The following is a 15632-nucleotide window of genomic DNA, read 5'->3' on the forward strand; positions in this document are numbered from 1 at the left end:
AACTTGAATGTTGACAGTGAAAAAATTGAAATGGTGAAAGATTTTGTATACATTGGTTCAGTCATTAACCCAAATGGAGAGCGCTAGTAGAGGACAAGAGCAAGATCATCCATACTATTATAGTCCCAATCACTACATATAGGTGTGAAAGCTTAATTGTTAGGAAAGTTGACAGGGAAAAAATTGATTCATTTGAAATATGGTGCTGGAAGAGAGCTTTGCAAATACCCTGGACTGCCAGAAAGATAGGGTCCTAAGTAAATCAGACCTTTGGAAGCAAAAATGTTGAAACTGAGCCTGTCCTACTTTGGGCACATCATGAGCAGGCAGGGTTCTTTGAAAAGGACAATAGTGCTGGGAAAGGTGAAAGGCAGCAGGAAAAGAGGAAGACCAAATATGAGATGGACTGACTCTCTAAAGGAAGCCACAGCTTTGAGTTTGCAAAAGCTAAATAGGGCTGTTGAGGACAGGACATTCTGAAGATCACTCATTCATAGGGTCACCATACGTTGGAGGTGACTTGATGCCACATAACTATTACAAAAACAAACCAAAGAATACTTGCCTTGCTACTTTGAGTTGGTAAGAGAATGAAATAAAACCCAAAAAGCAACTATTAAAATACCTTAAAATATTGCTAAGGGCAACTAATGTTACTAATTATACCTGAGTAGAAAATATGTTACTTATTACATCTAAAAAGTAGTTTTGTAACTACTAATGTTATCGCTTGTTACCAAAAAGGAAAGAAGTTATAAATAACTATGTTACTTGTAATAAGTTACTTCTAAGACCTCACTTTTGTGAACTCTACATGGTTGAGAATGCTACAGTTCTAAGTAGTTCTGATATTATAGTCATGTTGGAATAGCTTGGGGCCTCCTTCAAATACACTGTTCCTTCTGAAAGCAAAAGCTGCATGTGCTTTAAAATAAATAGGAGAAGCAATCATTAAATAGGAAAGATTTAGGGAGGGAGAAAGGAATATCTACAGCACAGATTTTACCAGGCTTATTTCAATAAGGGAAAAATGAAAAGGAGGGGGAAAATGAATGCAGTATAAGGCAATTTTCACAAAAAGCTCTAATAGCTGGTTTCAAATTCCCATCAAGCATTTTAGACTCAAGTTCAGCAATACAGAGTCTCTATTTCCTCAGTAAATGATGTTTGGTGAAAAATGTTTTTCTCCTCTGTCCCTTTTTCTCCTGAATTGGTAGGTGATTTTTCAGACTGGTACTAATCTGAAAATAGCCTCTTTTTTTTGGTCTGTGGCTTTCTTTGCAGATTAAATATATGGATTTTAGAAGAAAATTAGAATAAATACCATATGCTACTTGTAAAAACAATCTGTTTTTTAAAATTATTTCCTGCACATTGTGTGATGAATTATTTAGTTGTATAAAGATTTACCATTAAAATGTGTAGGCTTTTGTTCTTTGTCAGGTATCAAGAGAGGCTATTATATAACCCACAAATATCGCCATATTTTTTTAAAATGGGTTTTTTAAACTTTAGGTTATAACATTCCATTTTGTAGCCTACTTTTCTTTGAAGGAGTTCAAAGGAGAGTTATGGTTTCTACCCATATTACCATATCCTAACAACAACTCCATGACTAGTAGGTTAGGCTGAGAGACAGGAAATCCCTCAAAGCTTTAGCTGAATGTTCAGCCAAACCTGTGCCTTCATCTCTGAGTGCCTTTTCAACTGGAAATTCATAGCTTCAAGGAAGATGGTCTCCTTCCTAGTGTCACTTGCCCCTCAGGATCTCATTGCTGTGTTTACTGGTTGTGTGTCTTACCATCTCGTTAAGGCCCATCTTTGTCTGCAAATAACAGCAGAAGCTGGACCGTTAGTTGATAGAAATATTATTTTTACATGTCAATGATTAATTCTGGAAATAACAATTAAACATTATTTGTTACATGTTAATTTGTGAAAGGAACACTATTGTGCTCCCATTACTTAAAATAATCTGATATGGAACATCGTACCTGCATCTCTTTCCACCTCTTCTAGGGCCTTTTTTAAAATATTGCCCAGGTCCAAGGCCTTGACTTCTTCCCCTTTTACCTGCCCCGTCCCTTTCTCCCATCCCTCTCCTTTCTCTCTTTCTACTTCAGGTCCTTTCAGCTGCCCTCCCATTCCTCATTTGGGGTATCCTAATCTACTCTTGCTGAAATCTCAGTGATGGCAAATGCTTCAGCTATACCCCACAACTCAAGGGATGGTGTGGAGGAGGTGAGGCAGTGGGGGCAGAGAGCCTACTAGGAGTGCCTGTAACAGTGATCTCCTCACAGAAGTGCTTACCCTTGTAAAATACTTTCTGTCCCACCTCCTCCTTCTGATGTACCCTTTTCAAAAATGCTATGTCTTGTGTCAGTGTAAGGCTCAAAACCAAGAATTCCAGAAACCAGGACCTTTTGGGGAGAGGAAAACATGGCAGATTAGAAGACAAAAGGAAGAAGATACTAGGCAGCTTTTGAAAGTGTTTTGAAAAAGTTGGAAAGGGAAGGAAATCTCCTCTGTCAGCTGCCATGGTAAGCCAATTTTTACATTGAAATGTATGTATTGATTTATTATCTCAGTATTTTATGGTGCACTTCAGGTCAATAAAAGATTCCTCAAGGTGCCTCACACAACATCCTAAAAGAGTTTAAAATGTAAAGCACAATTTAAACAACAGCCTTAAAATACCTCTGGGTAGATCAACAGTCTTGATAAAATGTGTTAAAAAATTGTGGCAACTTAAAGTATAATTTGACCAAGCATAGTCAATTGTAAGTAGACACAAAATGACATTTAAGGCCCACTTTAAAATAGCAATTTGTGGAAGGATTTTGGAAAAATTCTTATCAGAGGAAATTCTTCAAAAATGTGCAACACCATGTAGAAGGTCCTGCCAATCTTAAATGATCTTGAAAGAGGACCCTGCAGCATATTAGGAGCCAGATAGATATATGTGGATGCTGGCATCTATCAAATATAATTTACGGTTTTTCTGTCACCCACCAATGGAGGCTCTTAACTCTTATTTGCTCTGGCTTTTAAACCAAACTGTACATGAGCAACTCTGGGTGTGGACCCATATTCCTCTAAATAAGTTATGTAACTTGAATTGAAGCTCCTTTATAGTTCTGACTACAGCTACTCTCACAAAATCAGAATCAGACCTCCATTGCATGCTATCTTCCCCAAACCAAAGAGATTAGTGGTGAAAGGGGATGCTTCACTCTGACCTCTAAATGAGTGTTTGATAGCACTTGGTCTCCCCAGGCATTTGTCTGGCATCTGCTTTATAGATGTAGACTTTGAGATCTAGTCAACAGATTTGGCTTTGCAATGGGACTGAAACTGAGAGCCAATTCAGGGAACTGTAGACTCCCAGAACTTCAGGGTGCCATGGGCTGCGATGCTGCCTAGCTAATCCGTTTGTCCAAATTCTTGGACAATAAGATGTAGTATGATGATGCTGACCTGCCCACCTAGGTATTGGGAACAGTAAATCCTATTTTTTTCCAGTGGGGAGCATGTACAGAAACATCCTTGTAGTTTGTGCTGGAATGTTAGATAAGGATTTGTCCATTTCACCCCAAACTCAACCACAATGGGACCTTTCAGCTTTTCTTCTGCGTATGCCATATGTTCAGACCTTTCCTGCACTGCAGAAGTGAAGTCAGCTTGTGATTAGTTCAGGGCATAGTTGAAGTACAGGTCTCATTTATCAAAAGTGGATGTAGAGCAGGGAAAAGATTGAAGTATAAACTCATTTTGAAAAGATCTGCTCTCTTCTTTGGCCATTAATCTTGCTAATTGCTGAATGGGAATTTCTCACTATGCTCAGCTAATAACATTAGAGCAGCATCTTTTGTGGGGTATTTTTAGGTGCTCTTAGGCAGTTAGATTCAATTTACAGGTACAGCGACTTCATGTTTTGCTTTTAAAAATTCACTGTTGGTGTAGCAGGCTGCAGGTGGAGGAACAGTGGCAGTGACACCTGTTAATATTAAATTCACACCTGCTTGTCTGAAAGCTATTGGAAGTATATAGGAAGAAAATGCCATGTCATATATAGTCAGCCATTAGGCTCTTGGCAAACTAAAAGCTTTACTTCGAGACAGCAGCTTATTGCTCTTATCCGCAGAAAACAAAGATGAGAAATGGCTTTGTCAGGAGAGAAGGAGAGGAATAAAGACAAAATGGAGAATCCAGGTGATTTGATATAATAGCACCAAGAAATGCTTCCCTTAAGAATGGTGACAGATACTCCACTGAAGACAGATGATTTTATCTCAGCAATATACATGTAGAACATCAGAACTAGGAGACTAAAAATGTTCATGCTGGCACTCTACGTAAAGACAAGCAGCAATATGTTCTTTTGAATAGTCTTTGGGGTCATTGTGATGTAAAAGCTCCTGTTAGACTAGCCCAAGGGCTCATCTGTGCCATCATCCAGTTCCTTGCTCTGGACAATTAGGGTTGTGTAGGGAACACCCAGGATGTGAAGGCAAAAAAAACTTTCTTGTTCTTTAGCAATTGGTATTCAGAGATGACTTGGGGAAGTTACTAGGAAAAAGTAATCGGTTAGAGTTGTAAGTGCAGAGTTCACCAAAGGAGTTAACCACCGTTATAGTTGAGGAGTTAAAATAAACCCTCACTTCCTCATTTCTCAAAAAATTATTAAATTGTGGACTTTTTCATAAATCAGAGTGTGACATGCTGCTGGCCTGCGATACTTAAAACATACACTTTTCATATCTACTTCATCCCTTTACTGCCCACGACAGAGTACAAGGCAGTAACAGAAGCCAGATCTTGAATCACATGCTATTCCTCTAGCACCATTTAGTTGAGATCACATTCCCATAATGATATAAGTAAATGAAAAGATCTTGTTGACTTTTTAAATATATATATAAAATTTAATGTAGCTCTAATGTCATTATTAGAAAACAAAATCAATTTCCAATAGTTATTTATTATATTACAGCTTTACAATTGTATGCTTCCATGATGAGTATTTCAGTTATGTTGAACATTTGTAAATGTTGTACCCCGGAATGCAATATTGTGCACATCAGTGGGGGCAACAGGTCTAAACATACTTCGCTGTCCGTCATACACAGGGAGGCCACTGGTATTGAAATGAATGGGGGAATCTCTGCATGTAAGAGCCCCTAACCAGGTCGCCCTGTGACTGTCAAAGGACCCTTTCTTAGTCTAGTTCCCTCCAAATGTTTTTTATTTATGATAACCATGAGTCAAAGAGTCAATAAGAGTATTGGTTGTGCTAGCTATAGCTTATGGGAAATGTAATCCAAACTATCTAGAGTGCAAAACTAATGTTGGGTCCGCTGGTGCGCGTTGCCATGGTGGAGCTCCTTTGCCTTCCCCTGCGAGATGCGAGAAGTGCCTTGTTACCGGGGGGGGGAGGGGGAAGCATCCATAAAAGGATGCTTCCCCACATGGTCAGCCTCTTTCCGAGGCTTTCGTCCCACCCACCCTCCCTTTATCTATTGTGAGTCTGACTGGTCATCCTATTGGGGGCTGGATAGGAATGTTTGACCCGCTACCCAGATTGGCTTATTGGTCGTAGTGATTTTTCACTTATCCCACATTAGTTTGGGTTTTTATAGACTGTCTTATGAATGTTTACTGTGTTAATTTTAGGTCACATGATGGGTAGTGCGGAAGGAAATGGAATTAGTGAGTGCCCATGGAGTACTACGACCTCAAGGCACTGCGGAGCGTGAGGTTACAGTGCAGTGAGGAAATAACTGCTGGGGCCCTCCCCGGGCTGAGGGCCACCGAAGAATGGGGGCTTACAGGCCGAGGGGGGCTTGTAATTATGCCGACTGGGGTCATGCTGTCTTGACATATAAGGTTGGTGAGGGGTCCAGTGAGACCTTTGGCACCAAACCTGATTCCACACTACTGCAGGCCCCTGGCTATGATGCCAAAAGTTGCTGATGTGTTTCAATAAATTGTGGCCCTGGTTTTACCCATCACCTGTGTCTCACCTCGTTATTCTGTGGTGGACAGGTTTGTCCTCAGTAGTAATGAGCACAGTTGATGTACTGGCTTAGGCTGAGCAAAGTTGCTCCTGGTTACAACACACATCCCAAATTCGGGACCAACGCTGCATTGAAGAGCACCTTCAAACCGGAAACCTGATTTTTCAAGACAAACTGCAACCCTTTCCAAAGCAGGCCACTGGACCAGTGATGGGTCTTGCTGTCTTGTCTCCATTAAATTTCAGCTCATTAGCCAGCAGTCAGTCCCTCACTGATCTCAGGTATTGGTTCACTGCCTTCACTTGCCACAGGCTGACCTGATGAATGACTGTTTACAAGCTTAACAAACTTACAGGCCAGTGTAATGAGACTTTTTCTGGCTCCCGGATTAGTTGTGAGAGAGGCGTCTGTGTAAGATTTTTAAATCATGAATGAATTATTCAAGAACTGTGCACGACTAGGCTTCCTTAAAGCTCCCATATTCATTTTGCTGTTTTGTTTATCTTGCCAGTGTTGGTATTCTCGGAGTTCTGTGCCTGGCATCCTGTAAATACCGTTGTAAAATCAACTGCTGTGGATTGTAAATGTCAACATTTTAATTGCCCCCACTATACAATGGGGTTTCCTGTAGCTTGCCTAGAAAAAGCATGTAAAAAAGGCCCCCTGGGAAGTTACAAGATGAAGAGTTTCATCAGCACGCCTTACCCACTGCTGCTGCTCAATAGGCGTAGCAGTTGGTATATCACTCTGAGATGTGCAACTAGGAACAAGGGATAGAAAACAGGGAAAATTAAATGGAGGAAGAAGTTACAGCAACATTGTCTCTTTCACACAAACATGAAGGTAATGGTATTTTAATACCATGTTAATGGTACAATATCATGTTAATAACATTACTGCCATTACTGTGTAAAGTGTTAGCACAGCAGTGTGACCTGAAAGACAATAACGAGGTGCTGCTGCATCTACTCAAAAGTCATTAACAAGTGTAAATTAACATTTTACACAGATCAGTTGTCTGTGCACAAGGATGAAAATAAGTTCAAAAAGCAGCTTGATATTTGTGTGTGTGTGTGTGTGTGTTCAGTTTGCTTGGTTGATTTTGCGACATGATTGTATCACTGCACAGTTTTCATTCCATGAAATAATATTATTTGAAAATCAGCACCATACTGATATTTTACTTTTTAAAAGTTAGAGTGAACATTGGTCTGTTCCAAGGAGTCTAACCTGCCTGTTGTGTGTATTTCCTTCAAAGAGGAAATGATTCCATCATTCTATTTAAATATTTGACATGGGAGGAGGGTAAGCAATGGCTAGCCTTCCAAACGTGGTTCATTTGGAAAGCTTACTGTTCCCAACCTCCCTCATTGCTGACTGTGTTGGCTGGATTTGCCATCCAAAAACAGCTGGAAGACTGCACCTGGCCATTCCTGATTTAGCAGATTCTTTGTTCAAAATTCTGTCTTTTCATTTGTTCTTACCAGTTTATTTACAATACTTTAAGGCTTTTCAAATTTTTAATGTCTTCATGAGTGTTATTGCTTTCCAGATTGGGAAGAGGAGAATAATCCATCAAAGTGGAGAACTGGGAGCATGCCTAATCCTTTATGCTCTCGCATGCAAATACCCACAAACGGGGGGGGGGGGGTTTGGATGTGATGGATTTTCCTTAAATGTTTTCTCTACTTTGCCCTGACCATGTGGCATTTTCTGACATCCCTGCAATAAGACTTTTGTCCATTTCCCTTTTCTCTTTCCTGTAATTTAAATCTTTAGGAGGTATTTGCAATTCCTGCCCAGGAATTGGCAATTCCCAAGAATGATTTGGCAAGAATCCTCCTTTGGAATTGCTGACTGCTCTGTTCGATAGGATTGTACTTTTAGAAATGCTCTCTGAGATTTCCTGGAGATTCATCCATGAGGTTTTATGTGAGATTTCTTTCCTGGGTGACCTGGGTGCAGAGGGCTCCCAAGGAGAGAATTCTTTAAAAATTGCTTTTTTCCTTGCTTCTCCGAGTGAGAAGCAGCAAGACCCACATCCTTACACAGGCTTAGCTATGTGGTGGAAGACATTTTGTATGTGTCACCTTGACTGATGAATAACCAGGGTCTCCATCCGTATTCTTAACTTCCCCAAACTTTTTTTTTATTAAAAAAGACATTGAGAATGAAAGTGCATGTCTTCAGCTTGTTCTGTTCCTGCACAAAAGCTGCTTCTTTCTTCTGCAGTCCATTACTACTGACATGTTCTCCTTGAAATCTCATTCTTTTGTTGATCTCTATTACACATCTCTTATGTTTCTTTCCTTTGCCCTTTACCCAGTATTTCCCTCTTTGGTCACTCTATTATCCTGCTTGATTTATTTATTGCAGACACATACCCAGGTTTCCCCTCCCAAATTCTGCTGGGAGATGGTCTCTGTTGCCTTACTAAGTTGTCACCTGTCTGCCACCTCATCCCTTAATGAGCTTCACATCTCTTAACAACAGCAAACTGTAGCTTTCTGTCCTCCCTACTGTTGCATTTCTCTCACCTGTGTGCCACTTTATCCTGTCTTCCTATTAGCTATACCCAGTGGTTTTCCTGTTCCATTTTTAATGTGTTTGGGCCAGTCATCTCGTATGTGCCTTCGATTTGCTAATAAGATCTCGGTTCCTTCTAGCCCACTGTATCTAGTACGCTACCAAAATTAAAACCAATTGGGAAGCCAAATCCAACCCTAATATCCTTTAACAATCTTCTCTTTGAATGTTGGTTTTTTTTTTGTAGAAATGAACTAATATCTTAAGTGCCATATCTTAATTATTTATACTTTGCCATCTTGGACTTTTTGGGTTTTGGTTTTATTGTTTTTAAATTTGTAAATCACCCAGAGTAGACCCTTGGTCCAGATGGGCGGGATAGAAGTCTAACAAACAAACAAACAAACAAACAAACAAACAAACAAACAAACAAACAAACAAACAAACAAACAAACAAACAAACAAACAAACAAACAAACAAACAAACAAAATAATAGAGGAGAAAAACTTTATTGTTATAAAAATGAACAGTAAAATCAGCAGATTCATTGTATGGATATTGTTTTGATATAAATCCCCCCCTTTTTCATTTTGCATTCTGATGGCTATTTTGGGGTGTGAGGTAGAAATATCCTGCCAATAATTCTCTATATTCCCAACAGAAAAAATGCAGTTCTCGCTAATTAAGCAAGCCAGAGCATGCTGCCCTTTATGACCCCCAAAATCTTCTGCCTTAGCCAGCCCCTTCACTGTACCCTATGATGGGACCCACTTTGTCTCTCTGAACTCCCTTACAAAGAAACTGATTTTTATTTAGTGCTTGTTTTAACTGGTTGGAATTCTATTGGGAGTTTCGCTGGCATTAGTGTAATTGAATAAATAAGGGTGCAAATTGGCACTAATTAATGACGTGCTGCTTGTGTTTCTGGGTGTGCATCGAGTCTTGCTACCAGCATGTTACTTAGCAATCAAACAGAAACTTGTTAATTAATCCATTCCCCTAAAAATCCCCTTTCAGCTCTCTTTTGATATTTATTTTATATTTTAACATGGAGTTTGGGAGGTCATAGGTCACCTGTTACTTAACTGGGGAAAATGCAGAATAAAAATAAGATAAACAAATGAATAAATGAAACATCCAGCCACCTGCAGATTATACTGCAAAGGCATTGAACTCTCCTGTCTGTCTCCATACATTTCTCAACTATAAATTTGTAGAAATTAACATAATCTCAGGAATACATTTTGGAAATGCTTCACTATTTCCCACTGTCAGAGTTGTGGTTATATTTGGGCTGTCACCCTGTATATGGACTACCTCATGAGTAAAGCGCCTTAGAGTTTCATTCGGTTTTTTTGCCTATACAAAAATAACGCAGAGACAATACATGTACTCACAAAATCTGGGAGACAGATAACAATATTTACAGCTAAACTGCATTGGAATACTGACCTTGGCATACCTTTAAGCAGAAATATCTGAAATATACTTCATACTAAAGGCACATTTATAAATAGTTTATACAGTGTTAATGAATGTTTAATAGAAGTTTTACTGTGATGGTAAATTTGCCAGAGAAACTTGTAGAACTGAATCCTAACAGAAGATGGGATTTCCTAGTAGGGTTTTCATCTAGTGCTACTCAGAAAACTGACTACTGCAATTCATTCAATGTTCCTAGCTCAAATATGAGCTATCCTTCAAATCTCTCTCAGAGTTGAACTCTGAAAACTCTGGACAGGCAGCATGTTCCTTATGCTCCATCTGCACGCAGGCTCATTGGAAGGCAATCCCCACCCTGGATCAAAAAGGATGGGCATCAGACTTCAGAAGATCTTGGGTACTGAGAAACTCTGTCTTGTTCAGGATAGGGTGGAACTTATTAAAGTCTGGTACAGAGAGAAGGGAAAAGATGCACCAAGGTTTGGCTCTGAAAGGATCAAACTAGAAATAAGATTCAAGTGTGCAGATCCAAGTTTTACAAAATCCAGATAGAATCTCCTGAGGAGAAGGGGCTGGTAATTGTTGTAGTTCCAGGTGCATTGGGGAATTTAATCTTTTCTCTCTTGCTGCAGTTTGATTAAAATCCTTTGAAGCCATTATCTTCATTGCCAGGAAGATCCCCCTGTGACATCCATAGGGGATACTCAAAAAGTAGTACTATTTTCAGGAAATGGATTATCCATTATAGGAAGGGAAAGAGATAAATTGACCTTTCCAGCCTGCTGCTTTACCACTTGATCTGGCTGATGCTGTCAGAAAAGGTGCATTTAGTAGTGTGGCCAATATCCTTTTGCAGAACTTTGCTTGCATAGAGGGTGTGATGTCACCAGCAGTAGGAAATTGATGCTATTTAGAGTTCCTTTCTTGATTTGGGAGTACTTTGTCAATGACTTTGTCTCATTGGGCTTAAGTCACAAGCACCTCAAAATAATAATAATAAAGGAATTCTTTAATTGATGTCTATCTCCTCCTGTTAGTGACATTGCTATTGCTGTGCCAAGTGGAGCTCTGTAAGAGGACCAGTGTCATACATTCTCCAGATACCTGTGTAGAATGAACAAGGTGAACCTAACCTGAGATGCATGTGCTGTATTTTCCTATCAGAAACAGAATTTAAAAAAAAAATCATTTAAGAAGTGATAATTATTTAGGAGAATGTTACAAATGAAGATCCTTAACCCTGCTTTGGAGTAGAGATGGATGATAATCTCATTTTGCTTCATTTTGGTTTTTTTTTTAACCAAACTTCAAAAGTGTACCCTCATGCTTTGTACGGAAAGAACTTGAGGTGACTAAAGACAGATATAAAACAAGCTGGAAATTTTTTTCATCTAGTTCCTCTCAGTGCTGGAAACAGCTGGATCTGTTGAATTTAACTGGTGCAAACAAGCGAGGATGGCCCAAGCTCTCACATCACCTGATGTGGGAAGCAAAGTATGAGCTGCAGTGGTGATGGGACCCCCTCCCTAGTAAGATATTGATAGGGCAGTGGCACCTGCTGTATCGAAGGGGAACACTGTGGGGCTCCCACCTACTTTCATAGAAAGAAGCAGGTATCCCTCCCCCTGCCCTGATCAGAAGGAGGTGGGAGCGCCTCTAGTTCCTGTCATCCGAGAGAATGGAACAGTGTGAAGGTAGGTCTCCAGTGGAAGGGGTCTCACCAGGATAGATACGTAAGGCAACCATTTTCTAAGAGGCTTATTATAAGGCCAGCCCCACAGACAGTGGAGAATTTGTTTCATTTTTGATGAATGTACCAAAAATTGATAGATTCCTTAATATCTGGGACAAAACAAACCCTAAAGAAACAGACTGAATGCAAGAGAAAGCAAGACCGACAGTTTTCCTCATCTCGAATTTTCAGATATTTTTCTCTTAACGGGAAATAAATTGTGCATGAGTACACAGTAAAAAAAGTCTAAATAGCCTGCAAGCTTCTTGAGAGAACTGTGAGAGCCCATCTCTTTTAAACACCAATATAGAGCTTGATCCAGGAGATGCTGGGTCATTGTCACCATTGTCACAGATTAAATATTCAGTTTAATTAACAGCCTGCGATGCGCAGTGCATTGTATAATTTCTGGCCTTAGGCCGAATGTGTGTGAACTTTGGAGAGTGAAACAAAGCCACAGAGCGATCTTATTATTCCTCCATACTAAAAAAAAAAATTGTAGTGTTCATGTTTTAAAACTTATGTTTAACTGTGTCCTTGAAAATGATTCTAAATTAACGTCTGCTATATTGTTATTGAATATGGACTGGACTTTTTGATGGATGTATTAAGAAGAAATGTGCACTGTGAGATATAGCAGGTCTAGCAATCTTTCGATGCTGGCAATGGTGATGGAACCTCATCCATTTCAATTACTGGCAAATCAATACTCATATTTGTCTGCTTTTGGTTGTTTCCCATAGTATGCATACATTTGTGAGGTAAACAGTAAAAACGGAGTGCAGCACTGGCAAAATTTTCCTGAGAGATCTGCTCCCCACACCCATTTTATATATAAATTTAGTATGGGCATTTATTTTTGAGGAGAATTATGGTTTGCTTCAGGTAACTCACAGAAGTATTGATTACTTTTGCCAGTTCTTCAAGTAAAGCAATTTTAGAGAGATTTTTTTATAACTTTAGATGATATTATTACTCCTTTTGCACACATAAGCTAATTACTTTATACATCATCTAATGGCACATAGAGGTGAGGTGAGCATAAAGAGAAAAATAAACTCCTGTAGTAACCCAATGACTTCCTTGTATTGCTCTGTACAGTACAGTTCCAGCCGACAGGCTTGGCTTGCAGCCATCCACAGCAATGAAACGTCTGCAAAGGAGATACCTGGAGGGTTTTAATTTTTTGTATTAAGAAAACATGGCACTGCTATGTTCCTTGGGGATTCTTCCTGAGCATTAGACTCTTCTGTCATGAGAGAAGCTGTTTCCTTAATCTAGGCTTTCCGCATCAAGGCATCTTTTATAACAAATGAACCAGCAACCAACCAACAAAACAAACATGCACACACAGTTCCATGCTCCGACTTTAGCCCTCAGAGAATGTTATTTATATGAGATGCTTGTGTTAAAAGGGAGATCACTGCCTTTCATCCTTATCTGAGGCATAAGTAAGAAGACTTTTCAATAAGAAAATAATATTTCAATAGGCAGAATGGGGATTTTGCTGTTTCTTTGCTGGAGATGTAAGCCCTACTTCATTCTTGCAGGTAAGAATTTTTTAAAAAATAAAGTTTTCTCCCCACTAAGTGAGAATAAGATTTCTTTCCATGTATGTGTGTTTTCTTCTTCATATTTTGAAGTTTTTTGAAAAACAAAACAAAAATAAAATTGCAACAGATTTTTGTATGTGCATGCACACAGAAATCTTTTTTATTTTCTGGAAAAATGTATTCTGTGCAAGAAACATTGTCCTTTTCTTACATTGTAGTGATGAAAAAAGTACTGGTCTTTAAGTTTTTGTGCAGTAGCATGGAGAAGCTCAAAGCCGCTGAAAATTTTTCAGTGAATTATTTAGATATTTCAAGGCACCTATGTTCATAGAGGTTGAGAAAACTAGTAAATATTTATTACTTCTTTCTCCTTACCTAGAAAGCAAGGTTATCACTGAACTGTTGTTGCAAAAAGAGGTAACAGTCCAGGACCTGCCAAGTGTTCCTTGTATCCACTGAATTCAGCACAGATAAAACTATGATCCTTACATTTGTACCAGTGGTGAAAAGAAAAATCTGCTTCTGCGTAATTAGTACGGCTCAACATAGGAGCAATCCCTTGCTTACTGCTTGTCACCTAGGTTTTTTTAAACTTCACCAGCATATAAATAATGGTATGCTATGGCTGCAAAGAAGCCTGAGGTGCAGTCTTCTCTATACCTGAACATATTACATTGGCTTTGAATTTTCTTTAAACGGCCCAATAACAAAGTTGGCGTTGCTCACCTTGCTGTTCAGAACTTCTGCCGTTCACACATGATAAAATTATCTCAGGGAAAGCATACTAATTAACTAAATAGTATTTAACATGGAAGAATTATAGGACTATATTGTCGGAAAGATAGCTGAGAGTCACTGAGTCCAACCCCCCAATAAATTGACAGTGAAAACGCCTTGATACGTAGTGAGCCAGAGTGAAGGAGAATCTACTAGCTTCTGAGGTAGTCCATGGTCCATTCCATTGGTGAATGGCTCTTCCTTCACGAAGTGTTTCCTGAAGTATATTGAAAATCTCATTTTGTAATCATGTGGCAACCCTTGAAATACATTTGAGGATGGCTAGCATACTGTCTCTAAGCCCATCTACTGTTTTCTGGACTAACATGCCCAACTCCCTCAATTCTTCTTCACAGACTTTGGTTTCCCAGACTTTTTCCCCACATTGTTTGTCCTCATCTGGGCATGTTCCACTTCTCAAAAACCTTCTCAAACTGTGGTACTCAGAACTAGATATGAGATTTCAAGTGATATGTGACCAGATCAGAATAGAATTGTACTATTAATTCTCTTGATCCATGCTTCTGTTAATGCACTTTAGTACTACATTCACCTTTTTTGCTGCTGCCTCACTCTGTTGACCCATGTTTTTAGCTTGTGGTCTACAGATCTTTTTCACACACGCTACTATCAAACCATCAACTTTCTTCTTATAGTTGTACATCTGATTTTTCCTGCTTAATTGGAGAACTTTTGATTGATTGATTGATTGATTGATTGATTGATTGATTGATTGATTGATTGATTGATTGATTGATTGATTGATTGATTGATTGATTGATTGATTGATTGATTGTATTTATACCCCGCCTATCTAGTCATTTTGACCATTCTAGGCAGCTTACAACATAAAGCATAACAAGTTCAAGAAAAATTTATAACAATTAATTAATTAATTAACTTTACATTTCCCCCTGTTAAAATCCACTTTTTGGGGGGCTCTGTTCACCAATTTGCTAAGATAAATTCAAGATTTTTTTGGTGATCTTTGTACTCATGAGTTCAGTAGTTACAGTATTTCTTAGTTTATGCTTATCTGCAGAAGATATGGTTCTGCCCAACCAGTAAACTGTCTTTGCTGAAGCATTCCTGGGGAAGCAGTCTGTTGCAGCACAAAAAGTAAACGTGTTTTGGGAGTTGTGGTGAGGTAGTACACAGGAAACAGCTCAGAAGAGGAAATAGACTTCATGTGGTTGCAGCTCAGGTGGTCTCTATGAGCTAACTGCATTGTGAGGAAAGACGCTTACAGTAACTAAATGAAACAAGGGAAAAATGGTAGGAGAATGAGGTGGAGGAGATAACTTGTCTGAGGCCTTTCGATTAGATTAACAGCATCGCCAGCATGCTGTCACTTTTTCTTATTGTCTCCTGTGTCAAGAAGACCATCTTCTTTGTCCATCCCCTCCTGCCACCGAATGCCATTCCTTGGTGCTCTCTGTAGCAACATGAAGAATGCACTCATGGGACAGATGGATGTAATAAGGAGTAGATAATGTAGCACAATGGTACCCAACCTTGGGCCTCCAGATGTTCTTGGACTACAACTCCCAGAAGCCTTCACCACCACCTCTGCTGGCCATGAT

General features: G+C 39.2%; 1 protein-coding gene across 10 annotated transcripts in view; it reads left to right on the plus strand.

The window, feature by feature from the left end:
* GRM8 (glutamate metabotropic receptor 8) overlaps positions 1 to 15632 on the plus strand; it is a 643193-nt gene that overhangs the window by 171151 nt on the left and 456410 nt on the right. The gene's annotated exons all lie outside the window — the stretch shown is intronic.

The sequence above is a fragment of the Pogona vitticeps genome, chromosome 5, assembly GCF_051106095.1.
Source record: "Pogona vitticeps strain Pit_001003342236 chromosome 5, PviZW2.1, whole genome shotgun sequence".
Taxonomy (NCBI): Eukaryota; Metazoa; Chordata; class Lepidosauria; order Squamata; family Agamidae; genus Pogona; species Pogona vitticeps.